The sequence below is a fragment of the Haliaeetus leucocephalus genome, unplaced genomic scaffold (assembly GCF_000737465.1).
Source record: "Haliaeetus leucocephalus isolate CR32 unplaced genomic scaffold, Haliaeetus_leucocephalus-4.0 Scaffold953, whole genome shotgun sequence".
Taxonomy (NCBI): domain Eukaryota; kingdom Metazoa; phylum Chordata; class Aves; order Accipitriformes; family Accipitridae; genus Haliaeetus; species Haliaeetus leucocephalus.
Window position 1 is genome coordinate 2,630,994 of NW_010973389.1, and position 18,209 is coordinate 2,649,202.

Here is an 18,209-nt window from a genome sequence, read left to right on the forward strand (position 1 = left end):
CTCCGTCTACAATTGGCTTCCCATGGAAGAAAAGAAGAAAGGAAGAGGAAGAGGAAGAAAATAAAAGCAGGATGACATTTTCCTGAGGACATTTATCTACTCTCCCACTTCGCCCTACAGACATTGTCCATGTCTCCACCATGCACAGCCTCGTCCATGCGACAGCAATGCCCACCCATGAGCTGCGAACCAGGTTACAGAGCAAAGGAGGGAAAAGGGGATTTAATGAAAACCCATATCATGAAGATGCCGCCAATCGACGTCCTGTGTGCAACAGCATTTCATGCAAAACTAAATTCATTTGCAGGCGTTCAAATAATTAAGCAAATGCATAAAAAATAGCAGTTTTACCATCCTTTAATGCTCAAAAACCCCCAAGAGACCATTGTGGAAGCGAAGTGCTCAGCTGAACTGAGTATTTCAAATCTGTAGAAAGACACTGACTCAGATCACAATGCTCCAGACAAGCAGTACCCAACTCGTCAGAGTCTCTGTTTGCCACTGTATTTAATGCATGCTGAGCAAGCTGCACTCCCGCATCGCTGCTCACTAAAGGTGCTCAGACGTGCCAGTAATTTCCCAAGCAGCGAAATGAATGCAAAGACTGCACACAAACTACATCCTTGAGAAAGAAAAGACAAGGATGGGTGAAAAGGAAATTAGGGGAAAAAAAAAAAAAGAACGACTAAAAAAAAGAAATAGAACCTTCCAACCTCCACAGGTTGTCGCTGTATTGTTCCTCTTTCCTCTCTGTCCCTGTAAAAATCCAAGTTTTAGCCATACTCAACAAATTCATGATTTATAAAACTATCAGCCTTTCTATGTATTGTTCCATAGTTGCTCTGAAAAAAGCTGTTATTTTAGTGGGAAGATACAGTTAGTGGGCATATAGAGTAATCAGCAAAGCCCAAATCTCCCTATTTCACTTCCATAAGAACCTCTCCAGAACTTCAGAATGGAAGACCACCTCTAATACTACTTTTTATTAGTGAATAACTCCATTTTACAGTCTCTCTGCATACGCCTTGGATTCCCACGTGGCCATCCAGGAGCTCCAAAATGTCACGTCTGTTATTAAAAATAACATCCAAACGCATTTTTCTTAGTTCGTTCATGACAAGAGGTGCTTCTTTCTCGGTGAACTTTCAAGCCTGCTTCAGCAAGCAGAACTGGCTCACTTCACCCACAAACCACCGCATCCCTTTTACATTATTCATACTCCAAATTGCTATTTCTCTGCATTAGCAAACAAGAACATAATGTCCAGGGTTTCATTTTTATGTCTTTCAATGAGGTGAAAATGCTGTCGATGGATTTCCTCCTCAAGCAAAAAGTTTGCTGGACCAACAGCCTGCTGTAATTAAGGTTAGAAACCTCAATTAAAAAGAAAATCCAGCTTTTGGTATGTTGTTTCTTCCTGACAGAATTGCTGCTTCTGTGTGTGATGGGTGAATTACAGAACACTGCCAGATAAAAAATGTCGTATAAATATAAAATGACAGGGATTGTTAAAGATTATTCTGAGTTAAAAATCAACGCACTGCAGTGACAGTTTTTTAAAGGTGCTGGACCAACAGGCAAAGAATTGTAGACGGAAAAGAAGTAATTAGAGAGGCAACTCCTGTCCTTGACCTGGCTGCCATCCCAATCTTCAGGGCATTTTTCATGGCCTGAAGCTTTCACCAGTTCTATATTGACAGATGGGGAGTGGGGAAAAAAAAAAAAAAGAAAAAACAAAAAAAAAGAAAAAAGCTTTATGTAGGGCCTTTTCCATATTAATTAAAAACCTGCTGATGAGACAGAAGCAACAAAGCAAGTCACGTTATTGCCTATGGAGCATCCTCAAATGATGGCAGCTTCTGGCAAATGCCAATATTTCTTGCTCCTGGGAAACTTCTTGGGATTTGCTCGCATTCAGAGGAGCTGCACTTCTCTGTGCTTATTTTGCTCTGCATATAAGAAAACCAAAACAAAACAAACAAAAAAAATACAAAGAAGAACTAACGACAACAAACAAGCCACCAAAAATAAGGAAGGGTTGTATTTCCCAGCCAGTCAGGCTGCACTGAGCAATCACCTGTGATTTCTTTTGGCACCAGTTACCCTCCCAGCTATACTTCCAAGCTCAACATGCATCGCCTCATGGAGAGCTGTACAGAAGAACACGCTGCAGAGAAGGACCAAGCAGCACCAACGTGCAAGTAGATTCAAATCAACAGGGAAAGGAATAAAAATGAGTAAGTAAATAAATGTGTGCAAATATATTATATAAAATGCATATGCTATATATAAAATATAATAAATAAAATGTGTGCAAATATAAACACATATTTGGGTAACTTCATACCAAACATCTTTGGCTTAACGGCTTGAGCACGAGCAGGTTAACCAGACAGACCCTCTGCTCCTCACTCACCTTCATCCTTGCTCACTTGGGATGCTCGAGCAGAGCGACGGAACATCCCAGCTCTCTTCCTACCCCATTCATTGGCTGCATTTATGAAGCCCTATTTCACAGCTAAAGACATGTTAACTACAAGGAGATTTGCCATCCTTTCCCCAAAAATGGGTGGGAATGATGCAAAGAGCAATGGGATTCCCCTCCTGTCTCTACCACTTTGGAGTTGTTTTTTTTTTTTATTCTGAGTTTCCTTTGCAGCAGAACTTGCATATATTAAACATCAAAGATGGGTGGAAGGAGCAGGGAGGGAAACAGAAGGGGGAGGGAGGCATAATGTAATTAAAACACCTAAGCCAATCTATTACAGAGCTGCAGGGGACAAGGACAGAGAGATCAGGTACTCAGCAGCACGTGCCTGCCTTGAATAAATCCTGCTACTCTCGTGTGCTTTGCCAGCACAGCTCCAGCCTCCAACACCTTCAGCATCAGGGGCAGGAGCTGCCTGTCCTGAGCATCATGGTTTACACCAACCGGACAATGGAGAGAAGCCATTCTGGTCCCCCTGGCCAAGCGTGATGCAGATGAAGCACAGCAGAGCTTTAATTAGAGAAGAAGAATTGATAAGCACGTCAAGGTGACGGTGGGGGGGGTTCTGCAAAGGTGAGTTTTGCAGGACACGGGGCTGTCTGGATGCTGGTGCTACATCTGCCTCTGGCACCGGACATCTGCGGCCACCGCTGCAGGTGGGTTCCTGCAGCAAAAGCCAGGTTGTGTAAAACACCATTTACCAAACGTATCCGCTTCCTCTGAGTCAGAGCCATTAACTTTTTGTATGAAAAACGACACTTGCTCCCGTTGGTGGAGTAAAAGTGAGTGCCACGACGGAGACAGGAGCCTCCTTTGCCTTGAACTTCATCAGATGTGCCAAGATCTCAGGGTGGATGCGGAGCACTGACATTTTAGAAAGGGGCGGCGGAGAAATACAAATTAAATTCAGATTTTCATTGCACAAACAAGGCACACTTGGAGAATGGAGAGGGATGAAATTCTCAACCGTATGCCACTGTGTCACTTCCAGAGAGTTGCTTTTCTGACTACCACCGTACTTCAGATGGCAGTTTTAAAGGTTATGGCTGAAGGGGCTCTTCCAGCAAAGCCTTCAATGAACTTTGAGCAAAATAAAAATACCCGCACAAACAAGCCAACGACAAGAGCAAGGCAAGGACAAAACTTCTGAGCAACCACCACAAATACCCACGGGGCTGTTGCCTTGCTTGGGAAGCCTCACTGCTGCCCTGCCTTCTGCAACACCCTCCCAAACTCATTTACTAGCAGGATCATTCATAGCAGCATCCAGGTTCAGTAAACAGTGAGGCACATCCTACCACAAGGTTGAGAGCAATCTAGAACTGTAATTCATATCTGTCCAGCCAGGCAACACGAGTGTACAGCATCACTTGCATTTTCAGGCAAAATGTTTCCATTTTCAGATATCTGCTACTGGCAGTGAACAGCTCGCGAATAATCTATCATGATATGAGCTTGGAGAAATTTTTAGAGGAAGCAATTGAGGATAACCAAGTTCAAATAGGGTTTAAAGAAAAAAACTACTAATTCACACTCGGGAAAACAGCAAACAAGCCACAAATTATGAATTAATAAACTCCACCCAGCCAACCACCCTCAATATCTCTCTCTATTTTGACTTGAGCAATAAAACCCTATGAGTTTACACAGTTCTCCAGCAATCACCATCATCTTGCTGGTGTCTAAATTACAGCTGCAAGTAGGTCCTGCAGGGTGGGCTCAGGCCCCTCTGTGCCAGCTGTCATAGAGACATCACCTCCCAACGGAGTCAGAAGTTGGCATAGAAAGATGAGACACTGGATGCCTCCTGCAAAATGGCACTGTACATGGGAACAACCAGACACATCGGCATCACGAAGGCATCTCAACAGGAGTATGGGGTCTACCAGGGCCTGTTTCTCCAGATGGACCTTCTCACCTTCAAACTTCATGTCCATCTCAAGACACTTCTCCCTGGACATGGTTTCCCCCAAGGGCCGTTCCACAGCTTCACCAGGTGAGACCATCAGGGGTACCATCACAACCCAATGGTTATAAAACTGGCCACAGCTAGCAGAAACCAAGCTGTAAGCTCCGCCGGAGAAAAGCTGGTATCCAGAAGCACCCCCCAGCTGAAAAGCCATGGCAAGCAGGAGAGGCATGCTCAGTCTCGGTGACATTTCTTGGCTTTTTGGGCCAGTGGTGTTACGAAAACGGTGTGGCTGGAAGCTGAAATAAATTATTTCCCACTGGTCAATGTTGAACTGTCTTCAGCTGGTTAAGGATAATGGCCTGGCTGCAAAGCACGAGTCTTATCTGGTGCTCTTTCAGATGAAAAGCAGTTTGCACAGCCCAGATCAGCTGTAGTGTATTGCTCTGGGGAAGATGGGCGAGGAAAAAAAACCAAACCCAAAAACCTAAGGAAATATTCCACAGTCAACGGACCCAGAAAGGGAAGAAAAAGATAGATCAAACCTTTGACACAGTAGGATTTAAGAAGTTTTGATGTGGTTATTTCACTTTTAAAAGACCATCCTGCAGCCAGAGGAAGCGCGTTGCATCCCTTAAACCCAGGAGCAATCTAGCGTTTTGTCAGGCTGGGCTAATGAAGAAACCTTCCACCAACATGGGGCTGGTGGGACAAAGAAGCAACGCTCCAGCACAGCAACCTGGGAGTCCTCCTTGTGGGAGGGGAGATGGAGAGCACAGTGTACACAACCCACCGCACTCACACAGCAAACATCTCCCCAAACACCGGTTGGGGATGCAGACGCAAAGCATCAATGGTCAAACCACAAAATAAGCAAACCTTCTGGTGTGCCCCTTTTACAAAAGTCTCACAGAAAAGCCCATTTATAACAAGAGCCACTTTTATTCATGTGCATCACAAGGAACTGGACAGTCCCTGGCATCGACATGCACCAGAAAGATATTGACTTGCAACAGGTGTTCCACATTTGTGATAACCTTCCCACCATGACACCAGTTCCACTACTTAATCTTAGAAACTGAAAAGTCGTCTTTTTCTTTTTTCGTCTTTTTTTTTTTTTTTTTTTTAATCCTTAAATTGAATCCCACTTGGATTTTATCTCTCGGGTAACAAGGATGCGGATGTAATAGAAACGTCCAAAATCAGAATAGAAAGTTCCTTATTCCCTAAAGAGTGGATAAACCCTGCTTTGACTTTTAAGCTGAAAAATAAGTGGTTTTGTTATTTGGCTGGGGCTCTGCATGTGTGCGTGTGTCCTGGTGGGGTTGGGATAACCACAAAGGCATCCCACGTGGAAACAGCATTACCACATTACCTTCATATAAATTTTTCTCCTTCTATCAAGGAACTATTTCACAGAATAACCCCTCACTCACCACACAACACAAAATATGTGAATACATTAGCCTATGACTATGAGAGCGGAAGATGAATAATATCAAGTAGTTTAAATCTTGGCTTTCTTGCTTTGTTTGGTTGGTTGCAAACTTTGATGGAGTCAAGCACCGTATTTCAGGTATCTGCTCTGGGATGAAATAAATCATTTTCTGGACCAGAGAGGGACTAAAAGCCAGATGCACTTTAATCCTGCCTGCTGTGGGTAACAGCTGGCTATTTCCCAGCAAACTGTTTTACTTATTTCCAAGATTTTTGTACTTATCTACTTTTAGATAGAAAAGAAGCAAAAAAGAGACTAGGGCAAAGGGATGGTGGGGTAGGAGATGAAGGGTTCCAGAGCTGCATCTCCAAGGTGCACCAGTGGCAAGAAAGTCTACCCATTACCAGTTCGATTTCCTCAGCAGAAATCACCTCTTTTTTCAAGCAGGGAATAAAATCTTCCCCGTAACCACATGAACACATGCAGACCCACAATCACATTTCGAGTACAAATGAAGTTGCAGCACGCAAACACACAGCTACAGGGATCTGCAGGCATGAACTCAAGGTTCCCACAGCAGCAATACTACCCAGCAAACACGGTGCTTGGGATACAAGGAAGAGTTCTCCAAAAAAAGCCCAAAACCAAACCAAAACAGTAATAAAACAAAACACCTATTCAAGTGAACACAGTAACTGGCCTCCACCTTGGTGTGCCCAGCAAATCAGTGCTTACCTCTCGCTGCTCCAACACTTCTCAACCTCCAGCTTGTTTGGGACCAGCCATCTCAATCCACATTACCACAGGCTTCTAGCAGCCATGCAATCACCAGATCGTCTCTCTATATAAGCATTCCTCCCCCATTCATCTCTTCCAAGAATAACCCACTCCCAGTATCAAGTTTGCAATTGCAGATAGGCTAATCGTAACTGATCACTACCAGCATCATCCTTTCCCAAATCCCCTAGCATGTTTGTCTAGGTTTGCTTCTTAAGAGAGCAACTAGCAAGACAAGCCAAGAGATGGCCTCTCTAAAGGTAAGCAAGGAAGATTTTACACGCCACACAGATGTCTGACACTGTGCAAAGTGCTGTGCAATTAGGAGGAAAATACCAGGGTCAAGGAAAAGCTGGGGTTTATGTTTCATGGGTAGCGAGAGAAAAATGTGGATTATTTGCAGGATGAGAACATTTAGGGGGGCTGAGAGCAGTATCTGCTTGCAGTAAACCTTCACTACCTGCCCTCCAGCATGCTGTCACATGAAGGTAGCTGTGGTGCCAAAAAGCCACATGTTTAACAGGAGGAACAAGCCTTTTGCAACAGGAATTAAAAAGCAAAAGATATTATAACAAAAGCATTATATACTCAGCCACCAAAACTACTTCCCTCCTGACAGACATCCCTGGGCTGAGCATTCATGCTCTGAAAAACCCTACAAATGTGAGGCAAGTCAAATGGGAATCTCTCAACCTCCCCCTCTCCCCAGGCACAAAGAGGATGCTATTTAAATCGACTGACAATCTACAGCACACAAAGGACAGAGGAACTGAAGTTGGGGGAGCGATGATGTAATATGGTGAAAAATAATAATCAAAGGCTGAATTTGGCTTTTTCCAACAGGCAGCTCAGCATCCATCCGCCTCCTTCGGCGGCTCCGTCCTTAGCTGCGTTCACTTAGAAGAACATCCTGTCGAAAGTAAAATCGAGTTTCCACAGCCTATATATAGCAGTGACATTTTTATTCTGCTAATTGATTTAAAAAAAAAAACAAAAACAAAAGGCAAAAAAATATCAACTTTTAAACTACCTAAGAGCAATAGCTTTTTGGCATGGAATTATGTTATTTAAAACAAGTGCAGAGTCTTTAAAACAGCAAGTCTGCCATGGACAGAGCTCTCTGCAGGCACCTTCTCTTGCCTGCAAGGATGATAATTATTTTCAAAGAAATAAATCTGACTTGTAGTTTGCAACCTATCTTGCAGCTTTTTTAAACAGCATGATCTGTATTCTTTCTGGTGTAGCACTGGTGACCTTAACACATATATTATTACATTCATTAAATGTCCTTATTAGACTTGTTGTTGAGATGTACCACTCTGGACAACTATTTATGTCCAGGATGGTAACTCCACAAAAAGAAGGGACAGGACCAGGGGTAGTACATATCTCAGAAGAGTCTGATGCTTCTACTTTTTATTTTCATGCATTAACTTTCCAAATAGGTTAGATGTAACTAGCAAACTTATTAATTTACCCTGCTGTTATGTCCTACCCCAAAACCAACTACAGCTCTGTGGCAGGGAAAAGCAAACTTGTCTAGATTTAGTTATTTACTATTCAATTTATGAACAGAGTTGTAGTTGTTTACAACTTTGTAATTCCCTGAAGCTTTTTGATCTTGGGGGAAAAGGGGAGAAGATCGATTTTAATACGCACAGCCAAACAAAGCACATTTTAATGCATAACAGGGACATTTTGATGCATCAGTAGATGTCACGCCTTTGCAATCCGCAGTAAGTGCATGTTCTGGGAATCAACACATCATCACTGCTTCTAGAAGCAACAGAAATGGACCAAAAATGGAATAGACGTTGATATCTTTTGGCCAGAAAATAAAGCAGATTGCTTCTCAGGAACGTGTTTGGAGTCCAACTTTCCAACCTAGCTGCAAGCAGTGGCATATAGTTATTCACAGGCAACAGGGGCCTATCCCAAAATTTACTGAGAGTACTAGATGCTTTCCACTTAACTTCAAATTACTTCAGCTCAGTGTTTTTCAGCCTGCGCCCTATGGAATACTTTGTCTCTTACTGAAGACACCATGACACCAAGCTTTCTGCCCAGCAATCTAAAACGTGAAATTCTAAAGGCATCTAGAAGTCCAAAGGACCTCCATGTAGCTCCTCTAGATCACATATAAAGTCCAGTCAGAGAAGACTGGTCTTATTCAATCTTGTAAATCCTCTCTGCTTGCCAGCTTTGGAGTCAGGCATTTCAGAGACAGTGTGAAACAGGTGGGCTGCTTGCGCAATCCACATCCTAAATTCATCTGGACATTTTCATCTAACAAAATCTCTGTTATCATACAGACATGGGACCCTTAGAAACACTCTTCCCGTTCCTTTCGAGGGTAACTGGGTGGTTAATAGCATACAGTAGGTGGAAAAAGGGTGGAAACAGAGTAGAGCCAGAGAAGTAGATGCTCTTGTGGATGGCTTTTGTAGACATTCAACACAGTCTACAAAAACATCATAAAAGTAGCTTAAAATGGGATACAATGACCCCAATCAACTCTACCATGTCTAAACTGCTACAAATTTCACATAAGTCTATCTGCCTATTCAAGGACCACTCAGAACTGCTCCTCAAAACACCATGTATTTTGCCTAACCAGGTGCTAAACACACCAAAATGTCGTTTTCCAGTTCTTCTTCCAAGAGATAGGTGCAGAGTGCACCACAGATCTCATCTTTCAATAAACCCAAGCCTCGTTACACACATCCATTAGCATTATAAAACACCCAGTACTCTGTAAGGGGTCAGAGTATCTGCACAGCTTCAAAAGAAATTCCAGAATGCTGATCCTTCTGGGATGATAATACCATAAGCAGGTTATTTTCCAATATTTTACTTGTGATCTCCAAGGAAAGGCAACCACTGCTTTACTTCTGCTGAAGAGAGAGGAGCGAAAATGGGCAGGGGGGTGTACAGAGATGGGGGGGCCCAGCTGAATTTAGCAGCAGACCACTCATAAAAGATAAGGGTACTTCAAGATGCGAACACGATGGAAGCAGACAGCTTCTGGGTAAACCATTCAAATGATTTTTGCAACACTTTGGTAAAGGCAATGAATTAGACAAGAGCATGAGTTATAACAGGGACTGATACAGGTCCTCCTGCAGGACAGCTCCTTCACCTCCAACTGATGAATCGGCCTCTCCTGGGCAACTACAGAACTTAAAAAATAATTATAAAATGCAAAGAAAAACAAACACAAGGAAAGGTCAAGTTTATTTGCAAATTGTGCCCCAGACCTTTAATAATCACAAAAAGCAAAATTAACCTTTTTACATGGCAAGGATTGTCTCTGGAAGAACCCCATGTGATAATCTGCACGGAGCTCAATTTATTAGCTTAAAATATGGTGATGAGCTGATCCAGACAGGATTCACGTCTATAACAAACACAAGGAAAGGTCAAGTTACTTGCTGCATTTGAGATAATTTTTCACATTCTACTCCCCACTCTACGCAGTGCTGAGCATTCCTGGAGACAAAGGTGAAGGGATTTTGTAGAGAACAACAACGCAAAAATAGCCCAACGTGCAAGTTAGGTACCAGCTGATATGACAGTGGGCCTCTCCTCAAACATCTTGGAAGTGGTTTGCAATTGCACAGGGGAAAGGAGGGGGAGGTTCATAACTGCAAAATGAAGCTAAGAAATCAGCAACTTGTCCGCAGCTAGAGCCACTCGCAAACAACAAAATATTGGTTACAGAGAAACCTAAAGACTCAGCCTCTATATTATAAACGAGAATAACACTGACCTACTTTCCAGCACACTTGCAAAGCTGCTGGAGATGCTACGATGAAAGGCACTACAGAAACCTAAAGCAATACTGCTTCAGATATACAGGAATAAGGTTATCGCTGAAATGCAGCAATGCACTTTCTACAGTGAAGGTAACAGATAAGAGATCAAATAATACAGAGAGCTAGACAATTTTTTTTGGAAGATACGGTTTTAAAAAGCATTCAGGACATACTCTTGCAAATGGTGCCCCAGTTCTTTAATAATCACAAAAAGCAAAATTAACTTTTTTACATGGTAAGGATTGTCTCTGGAAGGACCTCATGTGATAACCTGGACAGAGCTCAATTTATTACCTTGAAATATGGTGATGAGTTGATCCAGTCAGGATTCATAACTATATGGGAATAAGGGATTAATCAGGTCTTGCGTGATTCAAAGGAAGCCCTCTGCAGTAAAGTGGAGTAATGTATAAAGAAGAGAAAATTCTCTGGCATAGAGAAAAAGAGGTCTCAGACACCATACAATATATTTAGCTTTGCTAGGGAAAAGCAACACTAGGCTGTTGAGTTCTTTAGAAATGACATGGCTTCTCGCTTACATTTGTACAACCACACAAATGAAGCTCAAGACTCCAACAAGATGTATATTAAAATTATTTTTTTTTCAGTGCTGAATTTGCCCCTACCATTTACAGAGACAAGCTTTCAAATCTGCTGCTGCATCATTTATTCCCCACATTCCCATCATCTATGAAAAGACATTCTTTCCTCGAAATGGAAAAAGAAAGTCAGTCTTTGCAGGAAGGGGGCTTTGGTAAGCAGAACCTGAGTATGCCCGCACAGACTGCACAAAACCAGAGTTAAAGGTAGCATCTCCATCAGGAAAACCTTGAAAGTATGAAAAACAAGTGTCAGCTCTTGCTTCCAAGAGCTATATTGCACCAATCAGCATTTGGTCCACTCATTTTAGCCCTGAGCCAGTACTCATAAGACCACCTGCACAACCCCTTAAATCCTTGTAGAAGTCCTGTTCACAGACAAAAATGAAAAAATGGGTACCCAGAGATACCCTCAGGGGCTCAGCTTACCTCAAAATGAACTGTCCTCCAGAATAAAGAAAAATCACATTTAAAAACACTTGAGCTATCAGCAAACCTTTAGCAACACGTTATTGGAGCACCTACTGACGCTCATCTAGGCTGTTCTATTAGGAAAGAGAATAAATATTGGCCAACTCACCTGCAAACCAACCCATTTGCCTGGAAGAGGTGAGGATGTGCTACCCCTGCCAGCTCTGCTACAGAACACTGAGCAAAGTCTGTCTCAGCTGCCTACCCGGGAAATGGGTTAAGACCACACAGAAGCGTGAGGGAATAATATGGTAAATAATAGAATCATAGAATGGTTTGGGGTGGAACAGACCTTTAAAGGGTCTCGTCCAAACCCCCTGCAATGAGCAGGGACATCTTCAATTAGATCAGGTTGCTCAGAGCCCCGTCCAACCTGACCTGGAATGTCTCCAGGGATGGGGCATCGACCACCTCTCTGGGCAGTCTGTGCAGTGTTTCACCACCCTCATCATAACAAATATCTTCCTTTTATCTCGTCTGAACCTCCCTTCTTTTAGGTTAAAACCATTACCTCCCATCCTATCGCAACAGGCCCTATAAATAAGTCTGTCCCCATCTTCCTTTTAAGCCCACTTTAAGGATTGAAAGGCTCCATAAGGTCTCCCTGGAGAGAGGGCAATTAAATCCTTTAAACAAGCAAGGGAATATCAGTAATTAACCATTTAGAAGCCATCAATAAATGGGAACACACCCTACAGCCTACTAGCACGTAGAGGCTTAAGCTGTTTTATAGGAAACATATCTCAAAGACATTGTGAATCCAACAGACTCGTTGGCAATAGCCAATTCTCCTCCCAGCAGGACCCATCATCCTGGGAGCACCTGCATCTGGAGAAGATGACCCCCAGCATGAGCTAATCCATCCCAGCCAGGTCACCCAGACATCAATGTCCCCAGGAGGTATTTTGCCATCCTCTGGACTTTGCAATAACTCAAGCCGCAGTGCTTCCAGTGCCCCTCCTCAGAGACTGTTTCACACCTTCCGAGATCTCACTCTGAAGGCATTTTTCCTCCCAGTTTAATCTTTGTAAAAATTTGACAGCTACAAAAATGTAATAAACCAACCAGTTGGATTATATATATATTACAGCTTGAAAAAGATGAAAGGCTATATTGTTAAGAGATATAATTCCAGTGGCTTCCACAATGTAGCCCTTGCATACACAGAGGAAGAAAGGGAATTAAGGCAGCTTACATTTTGTCTTAAAAGTCCCCTAAAATAACCCAGCTTCTGATCTTCGGCTCACATCAGGAGAATGACACTGAAAAGGCTAATAAAGACCTGCCAAATATCTCATCAGGACAAAATACCTGTGTGTTCATACCAGCTCTTGCCAATGCATCAAGGGGAGTGATATGAAGAAGGGAAAGGAGGAGTGTTTGCTTAAAAATGAAATATTCAAGAGCAGAAGGAAGCATACACAGAGCTATTATGTTTTGGGTCATTTTGAATAGAAACCACTGCAATCAGATTGCGATGAGCAGTAACTGTATGGCTACAGGACCACTGCAAACACTCTTAATTTCATTTATATTGGTAGACAAAAAGAAAAAGAAAAAAAAGAAAAAGAAAAAAAAGAAGAAGAAAAAGGAAGAAAAGAAAAAAAAAGACTACTACGTCTCAAGGAAGAAAAAAATATAAAAATTTGGCTATGAGGCTTGGTTGCAGGAAGATGAATTGTAGCTTTTATAATAACAATAATAATTTATTCCACCACGGCACTGGACAGCAGATGATTAAAGATGAGCAAAGGTCTCCACGTGTTTGGATTTACATCAGGCCATTCAATCCATTTAGTTACAGTAGCAGTAATTAATCATTGCTGGAGAAGGGAGAAATCTTAAGAAAATCTTGTGGTTTCCAATTTCAGAAGTGAGTTGTAACACCTTTAGGAGAGCTGTTCATCTCCACGAGAATGAAGATATCTTCAAAGGCTGGAAACTTATAATATTTTAGCTTGTCATTTTACAGAAACTGATATCACCTTGCATGTTAAGGAGAAAAAACCAACCAAAAAACACCACGAGAAGCTTTTTAGATCTACAAATGCAAATGCAACCAGCACTCACCAAAAAGATCAACAGGACACATCAGAAGACGGTGCTAAATATAATTTGATTACAAAAATCTTGGAGCAAGAGGATGAATGCTACTGCATATCATCAGTTCCCGGATCTGTACAGAAGACATCTCTTTTGTGTTGATAGCCCATATTCTGACTGCTGTCTCATCACCCCAACAGCTACGTTTTCACCCAGCTTCCAGTCCTACTTAGAGAACTGCAACTCCCAGTCTGGGAATACCTGTTCAAGAAATAAATCTCTTCAATAGCTTAAGGGAAGAACTGAAAGAAGGATAATTTCACAGTTACCATCAGAGGAGTTCTAGAGACCAGCAATTTCCTACCAAACATTGGGTAAATCTCTGCAGATTCACTCCACGGAGTAGGAACACCCTGACATTGCCCCCTAAGATAAGGCAAACTTAGAGTCACAGAATAATTTAGGTTGGAAGTGACCTCTAGAAGTCTCTATGTCTGTCCTCCTCCTCCAAGTAGCTCCAGTTACAGTTGCTCAGGCCTTATGCAGTAAAGTTTTGGGTATCTCCAAGAATGGAGATCTCACAACCTCTCCAGGTCCCTGCTCCAGTCCTCAAAAACAGTGATGGTAAGATGCAGACAAAAATAACCTCTCCCCTCTGACATCTCCTCTTCAGGCTGAACAAATCCAGTTCTCACCATCCCTTCTCGTACGTCCTGGGCTCCAACCCCTAGACATCTTGGTGGCCTCCCCTGGAGATGCTTCAACATACCAATGTCTCTATTGTACTGGGAAGCCTAAAACTGGACAGTGTCCAAACGCAGCCTCACAAGCGTCAAACAGAGGAGAAGGACCATCTCCTCTGACCTACTGGCTATACTTTTATTAACATGGGATATGGTTGACCTTTTTTGGCACAATGACACTCTGCTGACTCATGTTCAGATTCATATTTAGGTCCTTCACTGAGTTTGGGCTTAAAATTCACTGATTTGGACTTTTATGCAAAGAATGACCTTCCAGGAAACCAACTGGGGGTTAAATCAACAGCCTCTGTATCTTCTTCCTGGTGGGGCTCACTTTGGCTCCAAGTGCTCCTGTTCATCACCCTTTGCCATCAGTCAGTTCTCTAATACTTTCTTAACAAAAATCACTTTCCCCAGTCTTTACAGATCAGTACCTCAGATCATGGAGTTAATATTTAGTCTTTATTATGTGGGGGAAAATGAGAAGGTCCTGCAAAGTTTTGACTACAAAATATTTTAAGAGACTAGTTCATTCAGTTCTGGTTAGAAGCTCAATGATATCCACTCTTTTTTTTTTTTTCTTTTTTTTTTTTTCCTGAATCCAGAACTCTACAAATATAAAGGCTCTCAAAAAGTCTATTAAAATTAAAAATTATAGTATGAAAGAACTTGTATTGAATTAAAGCATGCAGGAAAAAGTGAATTACATCAGTGGAACAGTAGTTTTAAGAATTCATGTTTCGGTTCACTTCACTTACAACCATGCATCTGCTTTCATAGTCTATCACAAAGACAATGGAGAACCTGAAAAGGTGAAGGAGCAGGATGGAAAAGAAAAGTTAACAGAATGGGAGCACAAACTAAAGGATATTTGGAAGAAGGTTTCACAAATTTATTGCTTGAAAAAGAACATAGAAGTCACCTCCCATTCTGCAATAAAATATCCTTGTTCTTCATTCTTGACTGTCACTCAACTCCTTCCCCTTGTATCCCTATCTAAAAAAAACAGTACAACATGATCACAAAAGGTTAGAAAAAGGCCATATGAATTCACATCTGCACTCAGACCTTCAAATGGAAGGAGGATCTCCTCCTTCGCAAGTATTGTTATTTGATGATGTATTTGAAAACACATTAAAGAATAAAATGCAACCAAACAAAAAATAATGATCATTGAGCAAGAGCTGCTGCAAGCAGAATGGCGAAGCTAACCGGGAGATTGATTTTGTGTCATCTTTTACATAGAGAAGAATATTACAAAGAGGAAGTCTGACAGACAAAATAAATTTGCTTTGGTTTGACTCTTCCACCCCCAATCAAATACTCATGATCTATGCAGCGAAAGCCAGATAGTGAGAGAAGGAAAAAAGAAAAAAAAAAAAGGAAAAAAAAGAAAAACAAAACCATAGCACGAGCCCCAGAAATGAAATTCTGTCCTAATAAGGATCTAAATAATAACGGTTCTTTATAAAAATAAAAATAAAGCCCTTATACTAGATAGAGACATAGTAAGTAATGAAAAAAATTCCATCCTACATCAACTAGAAAACTCCTTTTCCCCAAGCACTCAGAGGGCATCTCAGCTTAGTCCTTCTTGACACCACTTCAGAGCGAAAGCCCTTCAGGAACCAGGTCCCTTCTTTACAAACTAGTAACATTAGTGCTTGACAGTACTTTAATAGTGTAACGTTAGGTAACATTAGTACTTGGCCATGACATAGTCGTACAGGACCTCCAAGAGCAAAAAAAACCAAAAATGCTGATTTTGGCTGCATCATTCAGCAATGCACCAGAAGATGTTTTAGAAGTCCAAGTGGAGACCCACTCCCACCTGAAAATGATGGGTTTTGGTACATTTAAATACCAGCTGCACCACAGATAAGGAACTAGAAGATACTCACAGAGCTTCAAAACGTGATCTCCAGCCATCCTCTCTCTAAAACTGCCAAGTGCTAAAAAAAGCCACACCAAGAAGGTGCAAGCAAAGATGTGGGGGTGGCTAATTAATTAATCAGTAAGGACCTCCCAGTCCTACCTGGATTGACACAGGAAGAATGAGCCTGTGGGGCAGAGAAAAACTCCATGTCATGGAAGGAAAGGGGTGCCCACTGCAAGGGTAACAGACATTTTGCCCACAAACTTGAGACCTATAGATTATGTACACAGGTACTTCAGAGTTCACCTTAAGGCCTTTATGATGTTAGATGATTTTTTTTTCCCCTTTATCTTTGTGGAATCTACATTAGATCCTGTGTTTTGGGGCTGAAAGCTTCAGTGCAGAATTTATTTCACAGCTATTACAGGGTACATTACACTAATTACAATGCACATTATAGCCTGCTATGTAGTGCACTGTGATAAATCATATACTGCTATGGTCTATTGTAAACACTGCTATACATCTCTGGACACTATTGCATGTTTGACCACTCATAAATATGAGCACTTCTGTACTACAAGTATGATTGGCTACAGAGACTAATTTATTACCGTTTTCTTTCAGTACATTAACAGTGCAGTAAATTCTGTAGCTTCTGGGGGAAAAAAAAAAAAAAGCAAGAGCGGGACTTCCTTCAGTAATGTAGCATCAGTAGTATTTTCCCTTCAGTAATATACCAGTTGCTCCTCGTTTTCCAAAAATATATTCGCCATGTCATGTCTACTGTGTAGTCAAAAAGAGGTTTCTAGCTTTCAAGCTTGTCACACCTGAGAAACTGGGGTGAAGGGAGGACAGCAGGTTCATAGTTTTAAAGACTTTGATGGTATTATGAACTTTCCTTCCAACTATCCCAATACAGGTTCGCTCATATGCAAAAGCTCCACTTCAGAGGTAAATCTTATCATTCAATCAAATGCTTCTGAAGTTTTTACATTGTTCATCAAATACAGGGGGAGAGGGGGAAATTCTGACAAAATATTTCTGCAGAAGAGCAGTAGAGGTCAGATGCTCAACGGTGCACGTACACATCAAATGTGCCACCATGAACCTGACATGCTTTCCCTGGGTGGGAGAGCACTATTCACACATGCTCAGGCTCCATGTAGAGCAACTGGGTCAGTTTTACAGGCTGTGTCCTTCTCTGTGATAGAAGAACCAGATTTGGAGCACCACCCAAGAGTCAAAGCATCACCCAACTGGAGCGACACATGTGGGTCCTGGGACTGGAAGAATTGAATTCCAGATTTAGATACCCAAACTTAGCATACTATTCCAAGTTTGCTGTTGACTTGGGAGCACACAGTATGCATCGACTCATTTGCCCTTCAGCCCATCCATCCAAAAAGCAGTAAAAAAAAAAAAAAAAATGTGTGGGACTGAAAAATGTTCCACTCCAGATGTTAGCCCTCATAGAAGATATTTCAAGTCAGGCCCCTGTTCCCCTTCCTATGGAAAATGTCACCAAAATAGACCATCAGTTAAATAACCAAAAATATTTCCTTCAGCCTCATCAGATACACTAATAGAAAAACCTCTCTGGAGAACTGCAAAACACTGGTTGTGTCTCCTTGACACTCCACATTCACCGGTACAGGAATCTCTGCCATCCATGTCTGCATTGAGACTTTTATACTCTGGCAAAACATTGCCCTACAGACCATGCAGCGATTCCCAAACTGTTTTTAACAGGTAAATGATGCCAGCACAGGTCTAACAAGGTGTTGCTGAGTGCATGGACAATCCTGCAGGAATGACAGCTCTGCTGCTCACCATATAGCATGAAGCCAGCAAAATGTCACCATTTACAAAAGCATCCTGGACACGAAGGACAAACTTCAAAAAGTGAGGGCAACTTTGCCACCAGCTCTGCCTTGCCCAGAGTGAATTGGACTTGAAAGAAAAACAAAGAAGAGTCCAAGCTCTCAGAAAAGCCACCAAAAAAAAGAAACAGCTTTACGGTCGTGCAAATGGAAGGTAAGGGAGAAGG